The 12,584-nt window shown below is 35.1% G+C and overlaps 1 pseudogene; it reads right to left on the minus strand.

The window, feature by feature from the left end:
• Window positions 1-1,645: 1,645 nt before the first annotated feature.
• LOC114637321 lies at window positions 1,646-2,643 on the minus strand (annotated as a pseudogene).
• Window positions 2,644-12,584: the final 9,941 nt, after the last annotated feature.

The following is a 12,584-nucleotide window of genomic DNA, read 5'->3' on the forward strand; positions in this document are numbered from 1 at the left end:
ACCTCAAAAACCTATTAGAGGTAACTTTTAATATAAGTGAACTTTTAACAATTTTTATCAATTCATTAAAAATTTCATACATTGTATCATAATCATAGTGAACATTGCTCCAAAATTCCTTTAGATACGCCATGTTCTTCAATTTCTTTCATTTTAAATCACATATAATTTACCTTGCATTTCTCAACAACTCTTAGGTGTGCTGCCTGCATTGAATGTGCTCAACTTAACAGGTAGTCACACTTATACAGTAAAGTACAGGCTTCAATCTTTCTAAACCTTTTTAAATAAGTGTACTTAAAATCTTTAACCTCCCTTGAAGCCCACCACCCAGCAGAGGTAGTGGAAAAGAAAATATAATATGGCGAAGGATGATGTAGGCCCATTTAGAAATAATTCTTTGAAGTGAATCTATTCTGCATTGCCAGGATATCGCCAGTTCAGTTCATATGAATCATCAGCAGTAGCTTGAACACCCTTGCAAACACCATGCACGAATCAGCAATGACAGATCTATACAAAATATAACACAAGGATCTGCAAATCAACCCATGTCTGCGGAAGTGACAAACAGCTGCCAAAACACCACCAGAAGTTCTTTGGTGCATTTCTATGAAGTCATGCCAAATGATAACCAGTAAAAAGTGGAGATGCGATCCAATAGCACACAGCATCATCAGCAAAGATCAGAGTCAGCAAGGTACACTGATGATCAGTAAAGAATGGCAAGGCATACCTATACCACACAGTGTCATCCACAGTCTATTGGGTTGTATTTATACTCTTCCAAACATCATGTGTTCTGCCACGCATCTGCTCTAGGAAAACAACACATGCACTTTTTAAAGGCTTGTTCCATGAATAGAGCATGTGTCTATTCTCACAAAAACTTCATCCCACTTGACTGCTTCAGCAACAACATCTTCTCGTAAGACAGTTTCCAGAAGAAAAAAAAAAAAGAATAACAAAGCACACTGAGTCTCCTAGGAAACCAGAAACTTCCACTTCAGTAAATTGAACCTCTCTCTTTACCACCACCTATGCAATACTACTAAGATTTCAAACATTGTGGGAAATTTAAGCCTAACTTCCTCTTCTCTCAATAATGGGATATTTTAGCATGCATGGGTCTTATGTATGCTTTCACATAATCATTGTGCAGACATATATAGAACTTCAAAATACTGGACTCATGAATCAATAAGAAATCAAGCAGTTACATTTATTCATATTTGCTGGCATTCATAGTGTTGGTATTTGTTATGTCCTCTACAGGAGGTAGAGAAAACCCAGTCATGACCATTTTGTACAAAAACAACAAAGAGCTCCTTGACAATGTGCCAACATGAGCAAGTGTGGGAATAATATAGCAAAAGAAACCAACCACATTATAATAAGATCAAAGGCTCAGTCAATGAAATGTAGTCTATACATAGCACAGTTTATTGAGCTAAAAACGTGTGGTTATCGAGACCATAAACTATAAGGGAGAATATGATAAAATAATAATTAAATGGATGTGATTTATTAATATATTTCACTGTTACACAGAAATTTGAATGACAAAAGTGACCAAAGATTAGATCTTCATCATTACAAAGCCACAACGTTCAGTTTTTTTTTTTTTAACAAGATTATGGCATGTTTATATTCTTTTGATCCAGGTAAAGCGAAATCTAGAAAGAGTAAAATCGTGACTCATCAAAAATGGGCTTAAAGTAGGAAAACATAAAGCTATGATAGCTGTGATATTCGTTGCCCACCAATTGGGATCACGTGAAAGAGCAACATAGCCATATAAAATGGAAGAAAATGTATACAACACTAAAAAGGTAAAAGCCACTGCCAGAATGGACTGAGTGGCTCTATTTTCAGCAGAGATTCTACGAGAAGCATGACTGTGAAGGAGGTGTTGAACCCTTTTCTTGTGTCTGTAAAGTATGATAATCATGAAGGTGCTGGAAACTACAATGAGTAGAGAAAATAAGACTTCTGGAAACACACAAAATGCTGCATACAATAAATCTATTATTATGTCACGGCCTTGAGAGTGGCAGAATTCATAATCCCTCTTTTGTGTCTTATTTTCTCTATTACTCCTGGTAGATGTATATAAAGGGAAGAGCATATTTAGTAACAAGAACATGATCCAGCAGAAGGAAATGGACAGGCCCACACACTTTCTAGGTTTGACTTTAAATTCTTTCCAGCAGGAGTTCCTGGGGCTGATGGTGACTGCCTGAAAGACACTCAAGAGACAGGTAGTGCAGATGGACATACACCTGGCAATTCTTTGAACATAAAAAATGAGTTTGCACCCAACATCATTGAATAACTGCCTTAACCCAAAAGTTCTCATTACCTTAGGTGGTCCTTCAGAGAGAAGGATCAAGGAGTTAGATGTGAACACATGTATAAGAATCATATCTATGATCTTTAATGTGTGTTCTCTGTAGTAAAGAATTGGATAGTAGAAAAGAAGGGAGAAGTTTCCCAGAATACCAAGTAGAATCTCAAGTGAGAGCACTATTCCTACTGCCATGTCCCTAAAGTACATTCTGTCATTCAGCATTTTTTTTGAATAATGGCAACAGTCATGACTCTGAGCCAAAACATGGACTGAAGTTAGCTCGGTTGAGCCATATGTGTTCAAGCATTACAGGAGCATGTTCAGAATCATGGCATACATCATAGCAACATTCTGTTTCAAAGCAACTATTTTATCATCATTAATAATTTTCCATGAAATTTTTGAAGTCTGAATGCACATGTTTCTGAACAGAATGCCCACTACATTCTGGAGAAATTTGAGCATTAATAAATATGGTACTCCATTCAGTGAGAAGCAATTGCTAATGAGTTTGGATGGAATGAATACTCACTTCTGCAATCCAGTCATATTGGAAGAAAATAGACTTTAGTCAACATTTTGAACATGAAAAAATTCTTATGGCCCTGATGTGACACTGAAGCTATAAAATCACATGTGCTATATAGCTCAGTGAATATATCATCTTAGGAAAATCTTTGTAATGAAGGATAGAATACTAAGCACAAATCAATTTTAAAAATTAGAACATGTACAGTGAGAAAGAGCTTTTATCAAATTTCACATAAACTCACACATGCTGCCATATGTGTGCTTGATACAGGCTGTGGGAGGGAGTCAGAGCAATATTTCCTTGTGTGGTGAACTCTTACCACATGACAATACAATGAAAATAGATTATTCTATGTACAGAACATTGTATATAAGAAACAAAACACAAAATGATGAGTAAACAAGGAAAGAATGTGTAGTGTTCTTATTAGATTCACTGTTCGATATCATTATACAGTAGCATAGCTGTAATGGAAAAACGTTGGTGATATCAGCTCTTATTAAGGATCAGGATAATGTAGGTATCTCAGGAACTGTTGGTAACTTTCCCATGAATTAAAATATTTATCAAGAATAGATATGAACACATCTGTCAAAAATCTCACTTTTGAGATGATTTCTTCAACGACAAAGTTTACAAAGTATAAACAAGCAGTCATTGCTAATAAGATATTTCCCCACTTGTCCATTGTAAGTGCACTGACTCAGATGATACACAGTGAGATTCTCTGTAAAAATATAAATGGAAGAGCAAACCATTAAAAAAAGTAAAATGCATCAAAAAATTCCCAGGAAAATAGGAGTTCTTATATTTTAAGTTAATTTATATAAAGCATAGGTCCACATTGATTAAATCTTCTAAAGGTTGAAATAGAATATGAACCTCTTTCCTCATAATCACACACAAACTCAAACACCTGAGGAAAAAATATTGATTTAATGAAAAGCAGTGTTAATAAATACAGTTGTCGATATCTTTTTTATATATTGTGAGGTGGAGTAGTTCAGGTAGTATCTCACTCTAAAAATTATTCAGATCTAGCATAGATGTTTCTAACATCATACTACTACCACATATGGATTTTTGTAATTCCCACCCACAGGCAATCTTTTATTTATTGATGGGAGTGCTGTAGAAAAACATGAGTTTCAGTTTTCATTACAGTGAAATATTTTTAATTTCCTATCACAGAATCAGAATGCAAATTGTTGGATGGGTTGCTTAAAAGTGATGCATAAGATGTTAGTCTTTTTAAAATGAACAGCATGGAGGCACAGAATGAGATCATGTAATGAATAAAAAACAAAAAACAAGACTTACAAATGTTACTGATTGGCATAATATGAATTCATTATGATGCTACTGAATTTTTGTTATACTTGGGTGTAACTTTGTGTGTTCCTTCAAATAATTAAGTCTTGCAAAGAACAATTGACAGAATGTAAAGTATCTTACAGAAAAGACTTACAAACAAAGCATTCATGGGAGCTCCATAAGTTCAACCCACCTGGAATACTTCTCTTGCTGAGGCAGCTGGAAACACTCCAAAAATTGTACCCAAAGTTGCATCTTCCATGGCAAATCTGTGAAGACAAAACTAGTAATCATAATTACTGATAGATATTTCAACCTAAGAACTGCTATGAAATTGGAAACACCTTAAAATCATTAATTTGAAAGTAGAATTCAAGCAATATTTAATAACAATAATAACCCAGAGTAAATAAAGAGAAAGATGAAATAATTAGTGAAGAGAATACCTATGAATTAATTTTTATCCTTAGTCCCTATGTCATTCTGCCATTATAATTCCTAAATATTTTAAAAGCCACAGGATAATTTTAAAGGAACACAAAGTGTGGTTATATTTACCAAATTAACTTAAACCAAGAATTCTCAATGTAGAGTACTTGTTAGCAGGTTATTTTGTTAAAAGTCTCCCTAAATATATTTGAAACCTTCAAAGAAATGTAACAATAATCACTCTATTGGTAATGTTATTCCATACCATCTGAAAAGTCTAAGAGAACACATGTAGATGTTTACTTAAATACAAAAGGTAGTTTGGGAAATCCAGGATCTATACTCTACTCCCTGAGGGCATGGCTCTTTGGGGACCAAAAACAACCCAGGACAACTAGATGAAATACCAAGGCCCCAATTCCCATCTTCCTGGCCCCCGTGAAATCCCAAAAGTCATGAAGTTTGCACTGTCCACTCTGCCTCCATCACCTGAAACACATCTCTACCAGCAATCCAGCATCACTCTACTTCTCAACTTTCTGTGCCACAACTCTGCTTGACTCCCTGAAGATCTGTTGCAAGCCAGGACAACCAGAGGCCTCTTGCCATTAGAAACTATCAGCACTACTTCTAGTTCAGGAGGACTGCTACAACCAGGGGCTACCAGGCCAGCCAACATCTGAGACAGCCATATGCCTAAACATAATCAAAATTAAAAATCATTGTCCTACTTCAGAAAATTCTAGATATGCTAACACACTTGAAGAGTGACACATGGACATTAAGTCTCATCTTATGAAGACAATACAGGCTTTTAAAGAAGAAATAAGTAAATCCCTTCAAGAAAAACAGGAAAATACAATGAAACAGGTGAAAGTCTTCAAAAAGGAAATAAACAAATATAAAAAGTATAGGAAACATATAATCAAATAGGTAAAAGATCTAAAGAAAGCTGTTCAATACATAAAGCTGGAAATATAAGATTAAAGAAAACACAAACTGAACCAGTTCAATGAGATGGAAAATCTAGAAAAAGGAAGAAGAATGACAGACACAAGTATCACTAACAGAAAACAAGAGATGGAATAGAGAATCTCAGGAATAGTAAATACAATGGAAGAAATTCATACATCAGTCAAAGAAAATGTGAAAGCTAAAATGTTGCTAACATAAAATGTTTAGGAAATTTAGGACACTATGAAAAGACCTAACAAAGAACAATAGGAATAGAAGCAGAAGACTCCCAACTCAAATACCGGAAAATATCTTCAACAAAATTATAGTAAAAAAAAAAATCACTAACCTAAAAAACGAAGTGTCTACAAATGTACAAGAAGCTAACAGAACACACTTGAAAAGCTTTAGAATAAAAAGAAGTAATCACAAGTAAGAAGAGTAGATGGCAGAAATAATCAAACTCAGAGACTGACTTATTGGTTATATGTTTGTAAAAGAATATAAATAGATCCATATTTATCATATTGAACAAAACTCAAGTCCACAGACCTGAACATTAAACCAGATATAGTAAATATAGTAGAAGAGAAAGTAGGAAATAACGTTGAACAAATTGGTACAGGAGACAACTTCTTGAGCAGAACACCAAAGACTCAGGCTCCAAAATAAACAATTGTTAACTGACTTTTTGGAACTGAAAATCTTCTGTGAAGTAAAGGACACTGTCAGTAATACAAAATGGAAGCATAGAGATTGATAAAATTTCTTCACCAATCCTACATTTGGACTCAGCACAAATATGCAAAATATACAATATACTCAGAAAGTTAGACAGCAAACTAAATAAGCCAGTTAAAAAATAGTCTACAGTGCTAAACAGAGAATTGTCAACAGAAGAATCTTGAATGGCCTAGAAGCATTTTAAAGAAATTTTAAATGTCCTTATTCAGCAAAGAAATGCAAAGAAAATTCTGAAGTTCCATCTTAAAGCCATTAAAAAAGCTGTGATAATTAATAAATGAAAGGAAAAAATCAAGTAACATCACATACTGGCTAAGAGTATCAACATGGAGAACAATCTTCCATTGCTGGTGGGAATGAAAACTTGTAAACCACTTTGGAAATCAATCTGGTGGTTTCTCCGAAAATTGAAAATAGTTCTACTTTGAGGCCAAGCTATACCACTTTTGGGCATATAACCAAAAGATGACCCACTACATAAAATAAAATAAATACATACATGCATCATATGTACTGACTTATGAGTAAATATAAGCCATAAAGTACAGGATTAACAAGTTACACTCCATGAGAAAAAAAAAAGATAAACAAGAACGAATGGCCAAGCTAAGATGTTTTAATCTCACTTATAAGATGGACCAAAACAGTCATGGGTGGCAGAAGGAGGGAGGGAAATGGATGAGAAGAGGATAGGAAGTTTCAGGATCAGGTGTGGGGAGTGGCAGGAGAGCTGGCCAGAGCACTGAGAAAAATTAATGGATGTTGCCAGCTGACATGTTAGAGGTGTGGGGGACATCTCAACATTTTGCCAGATACATGGAATAAGGGAGGCTCCAGAGACTTTATGGAAGTGATATTACATGAGACCCCTAGCAGTGGATACATGGAACTGGAAGTGATAAATTCCCATAGTCAGGAAGAACCCCCAATAGAGTGATAAGTATACCAACCCACCCACAAAATTTTCAACACAAAAATGTTCCTATGTACAAGAAATACAGGGACAAAGATCAAGGCAGTGACCAAATTTGTGACTCAACCAATGGGCAAGAAACAATTCCTGGCACTATTAATTGTAGTCCGGAGCTGAGAATAGCTGTCCTCTAAGACATCCCCCCCCCCCGCCAGCAGCTGACTGAAACAGTACACAACACAGAATCCAACATGGCACAAAACTCAGGGATCTTATTGGAGAGTGAGGGGGAGGACTGAGGGATGCAGAGGGCAAAAGAATTCCATAGGACCCTAAGGTTTTCTGAGAATGAAGCACCAACCAAATAATGAACACAAGATTGATCTATAGCCCTAGCACATTTGTAGCAAAATGTGTAGCTTGGTCTTCATGTGTGTTCCCCAGGAAGTAGAGTGGGATCTGTCCCTACATCTGTTGGCTGCCTGTGGATATTTTTCTCCTGACTGTGCTGCCTTGCCTGGCCTTAGTGGGAGAGGAGGTGCTTGCTATGCAGAAACTTGGTGTGACAGAATCTTGATGTAGGAGGATACTTATGGGGCTTCATCCTTTCAGAGGAGAAGAGGACGGAGGGAGGAGGTTGGTTCTGGGTGAGAGGATACCTGGAGGAGGAAGGCAGTGACTAGAATGTACTGTGAACAAATGAATTAATTAATGATTATAAAAGGTAGTTCGGTGCAGTTTGGTGACTTGAGAAATGAGAACATACACTGGCTAGTTGCACAGAAAATCACATAATTTTCTGCTGAATAATTATGTCAGCTACATTTTGAAATGCTGACCTGATATTCAGTATCTTTCTATACTATCCTAAAATGGTGTACATCATATAAAAATGAAGATTTCTTATACAGTGTCAATCAAAAGAACATATCTATACTTCATTTGAATTTGATAGGTTAAGATACATCCAATATTTTTACATCAAAATACTTTTATGATTTCATTATAAAATCAGGATGATGTCTCTAAAATGAAGATTAGGATAATATTGACATTTTTCTTTTTACAATGGATACATTATTTATTTAAAATTCAGATATTATCCCCTTTCACCATTCCTCCCACCCCAGAAACCCAGTATCCCATCCCTCCTCCTATTTTTTGCTTTTATACCATTTTAATTACATGCAAGTATTAATGTTAGTTCTAGGTTGAGGAACTAGCAATACAATAGATGCAAATAGTCAAGGAACAATCGAGACAATAAATACAAATAGTCAAAGAACAAGCAAGGCATTAAACAAAGTCCTGCGATCACTCCCATGAGCTGTTTTGTAAGGGCTTATCAGGATGACTTAAATATCCTGACCTACTTCCCTGTCCTAGCCCAAAGTCATTTTCATGCCTACTTCCTTCTTCTAATCTAAAATTTAGATTCCTGCCTGAAATTACTTCTTTGTTCTAGCCTAATGTCAGATTCCTGCTAAGCAGCCCATTTCCTTGTCCTTGGCCAATTTCAGATTCCTGCCAAGCAGCCACAAAACAATATTGATTTTTTGAACCTTTTCACAACTAATAATCAGGTATGAAACAAGAAAACTAATCTGTGAATTAACACTGTAGCATAGATTATTAATGAGATGAACAGGAAGCTTAATTGCTAAACTGTTGCATCACAGTTAAAAAATGTATATTCAATCTCTAGAACTCACATAAAATAAACAATTAGTGTGTTATCATGTGATCTTTCAAACTTACTTTTAAATTTAGTTTAATTATAAAATAATTATATAATTTTCCCCTTCTCCATTCTTTCTCCATAGCCTCTCATTTACTCTTCCTTGCTCAAAGTTATATCACGACCCTCTTTTTCAATAATTGATTTTATATAAATAAATATATACACACATATATTTAATATATATTTATATACAAATACATATAGTCATACATTCAGATATATATAGGCATATATGTGTGTCCATATTTCCTTATATGTAAATGCAATCTATATGGTGCTACCTGTACCATGTTATCAGCATTGACCAGTTGGTACAGAAAACCACATCAAATTGTAATGCAGATTTTGGAGCCAAGTCCTTACTAAGATAGCTACACATCAATGCTTGCACAAAAGGCTCACAAACCATGGAGAAAAGAAAGAGGTATGATTGTAAAATCCAGAGAAAACGATAATTTGCTTTGAGGCTGTTGCTCCTAGGAATATTAGAAGGTATACCATACAGCATTGCCAATAAGACTGTGCAAACATGAACAAAATAGGAATGACAATAGACATGCTCTTGTCATTCACTTTTGTCACAACACTAAATGGAGAGTCAGACACAAAAAATCACTTGAACAGCCCATATAGTGTAATTAGAGAAACAGGCAATTGGGAGATCATGTCCCAAAAATGAAACAAATGAATTTTGTCTAAAGAAGATCAACTGAGTTTGTCCTCTGAATAAATCATCACAGTCAATGGAGAATATATCTAAACTTACAGAAAAACTACCCATAAATACAGACACACAAACAGCACATATTATTATATTAGCAATTTCAAATTAAAGGGTTCTATTTATGAATCCACAGGTTTAGTCAAACTTTTTACTAATAAAGTCTGTAAAGGTCATTTAACTATAAGACATGTATAAACAGAATCTGGAAACATGAAAAATATATTAATTGTATAAATTTAAACAAAGTAAAGATATGTCCTGTGAACAGAGTGTAATGATCAACATTTGCCTGCCATAACCAAAACTATAGGTACAAACAACACCAACCATGAAAGCTTTAAAACCTAATCTTAATGATATAGTGACAGCCGAATCTCTGTTAACAAGGAGCAATGACATAATGAACATCATACTCATTCTAGATGGAAATTAGATGAACATTGTACAAAACTGCCCATGACAATGTCCTCTTCAAACTTCAAACAGGAAAACAGCCTCTGAATTTAGAACAGCACAGATTCCTAGATCCTTTCCCATTCATACATGTTAGTGTGCATACAAACAGGTTTCTACTATAGAAGCTGATTTAGGTTCTAGATTTTTGTCCTAGAATTTAATTATTATAATTTCATTTTAATTTTTACCTAACACTAGAAGCTTTTCTTCCAGAATCTATGACAGCTATAGTTAAAAATTCATGCAAGATTCATGTTAAATATGGAAACATGACTAAAATAATTACGATCATTTCTAAACAACTTTGAAGTCAGATTCAATATATCACTGGGATGTTTCACCAACAGTTGACATCAGACAAGTATTTATCACACACTATTAGGAACTTCATGGATTAGCACCAGGTCAGGAACATTCTCCACTTTAGCAAATCTGCTTATAATCCTGAAAATTTTCTTTTTCCTTAGCTGACACTTTTCTGCAAATTTTTCTACACCAGAAAACCTTTTCAATATTTTCACACTTTTTAGACCTCTCTTATTTCTCTGCTTACCAAATTCAGTACAAATTGCACACCTCACTCTTTTCTTCAGCAGAATCTGCAGCTCAGTGTCCAAATCATGCCATGGCTGTCAGCACTATAGGAGAGAAAGGGAGAGAAACTCAAAGATAAAGTTTCATATCTCTATCATGTCAGCTCCCTCAGAATAGTAAACTTCATCTCACTTAAACTGACAATGAAAGCACTTGCTTTGGAAGCGAGTAACTTTTCTGAGCTTTCTTATAGCTTTTAATTACCAAAGCTGAATTCTCTCTGGGTATTTGTGTGTGTGTGTGTGTGTGTGTGTGTGTGTGTGTGTGTGTGTCTCAAAAGAAACAAAGTCTTTGGAGGGTCTCTTGATATTCCAGTATCACTTAAAGATTCTACAGGGAGAAAGATCTGTGAATATCAGATTTGGATACGTGAGAGTCTTGTAAGCAAGTTAGTGTGGCTAATTGGACCCTAACCTTGTTTGGGTTCATCAGATCACACAGCTGTTTTATTTTAGAGCACTAATATGGATCAAAGAAGAGTCAGGGAGGAATTCAGAAATAGCTAATGAAGTATTAGTAAGAGGAAGACGTGACATCATAATCTACTGGAAACTAATGCCCTCTTTGTACAACATGTTGCAAGTTAACTAGAATTGTAGGTACTTAAACATGCTAGGAAACGTTACAAATACCACCCCAAAAGTTACAAAAAGTCTAAATACATTTTTATTCCTACAAAATGTACATATATTGCCAGGGTATGCCCAGCAGGGGACCCCCACCCACTTAGAGGAGAAACATAGGGGTATGGGAGAAAGGATTGTGGGAGGGGGTGAATGGGAGGGGTAAGTAAACAGGATTTAAATTTAATAAAAAAATAAAATAAATTTACATACACACAGGCACACAGACACACACACACACACACACACACATTATCAGTATTCACTAAATGACACATGGCCCATTGTTTCTTTCTTAATCTAAACATGGAATAAATACTTGAGAAAATTTTTCTTTTGGAGAAACAAGTTTGCTTATGAAGAAAATACTGAGTATTCATAATTCAGCAGTTAGTGAATAAATTTAAAATCTAAAAGTTTGTAGGATACAGCTTCTACACATTAAGCACCCTGATGTTGAAAAGTTGAAGCTAATAGAAAATGAGTGATGGAGGGTCTGAAAAACAATGAATTCTTTCATACTTTCAGCCCTGGGCACTCAAATCTCCCAGAGGTTTCACAATTCGCTAGAGTAACTTGCAAATAGAAAGCTTTATGTATAGTTCCAGCTTGTTACAGGAAAGTTATCTCTATTAACATAAGCCAAAGAACAAAGATGAAGCATAATTCTTAAAATTTGTTTTGTATTTTGTCAAAGATTGTTGGCCTGATAGAGTTTTCCTGCCAATGAACTAACTCTTAGAAAAGAATGTGTTCCACATTTTGTCTCCATATTCACTCCTATGCGTATTTTGTTACTCCTGAGAAGGACCTAAGCATCCATAGGTCTTCCTTCTTCTTGAGTTTCATGTGGTCTGTGAGTTGTATCTTGGGTATCTTGTGAGTTGTATCTTGTGAGCTTTTGGGCTAATATACACTTATCAGTGAGTGCATACCACGTATGTTCTTTAATGAACTGGTTACCTCACTCAGGATGATATTTTCTAGTTCCATCATTTGCATAAGAATTTCTTGAATTCATTGTTTTTAATAGCTGAGTAGTACTCCACTGTGTAAATGTACCACATTTTCTGTATCCATTCCTCTGTTGAAGGACATCTGGGTTTTTTCCAGCTTCTGGCTATTATAAATAAGGCTGCTATGAACGTAGTGGAGCATATATCCTTGTTACATGGTGGGGTATTTTCTGGGTATATGTCCAGGAGGGGTA

This window comes from Grammomys surdaster, unplaced genomic scaffold (genome assembly GCF_004785775.1).
Source record: "Grammomys surdaster isolate TR1022 unplaced genomic scaffold, NIH_TR_1.0 125276, whole genome shotgun sequence".
NCBI lineage: Eukaryota > Metazoa > Chordata > Mammalia > Rodentia > Muridae > Grammomys > Grammomys surdaster.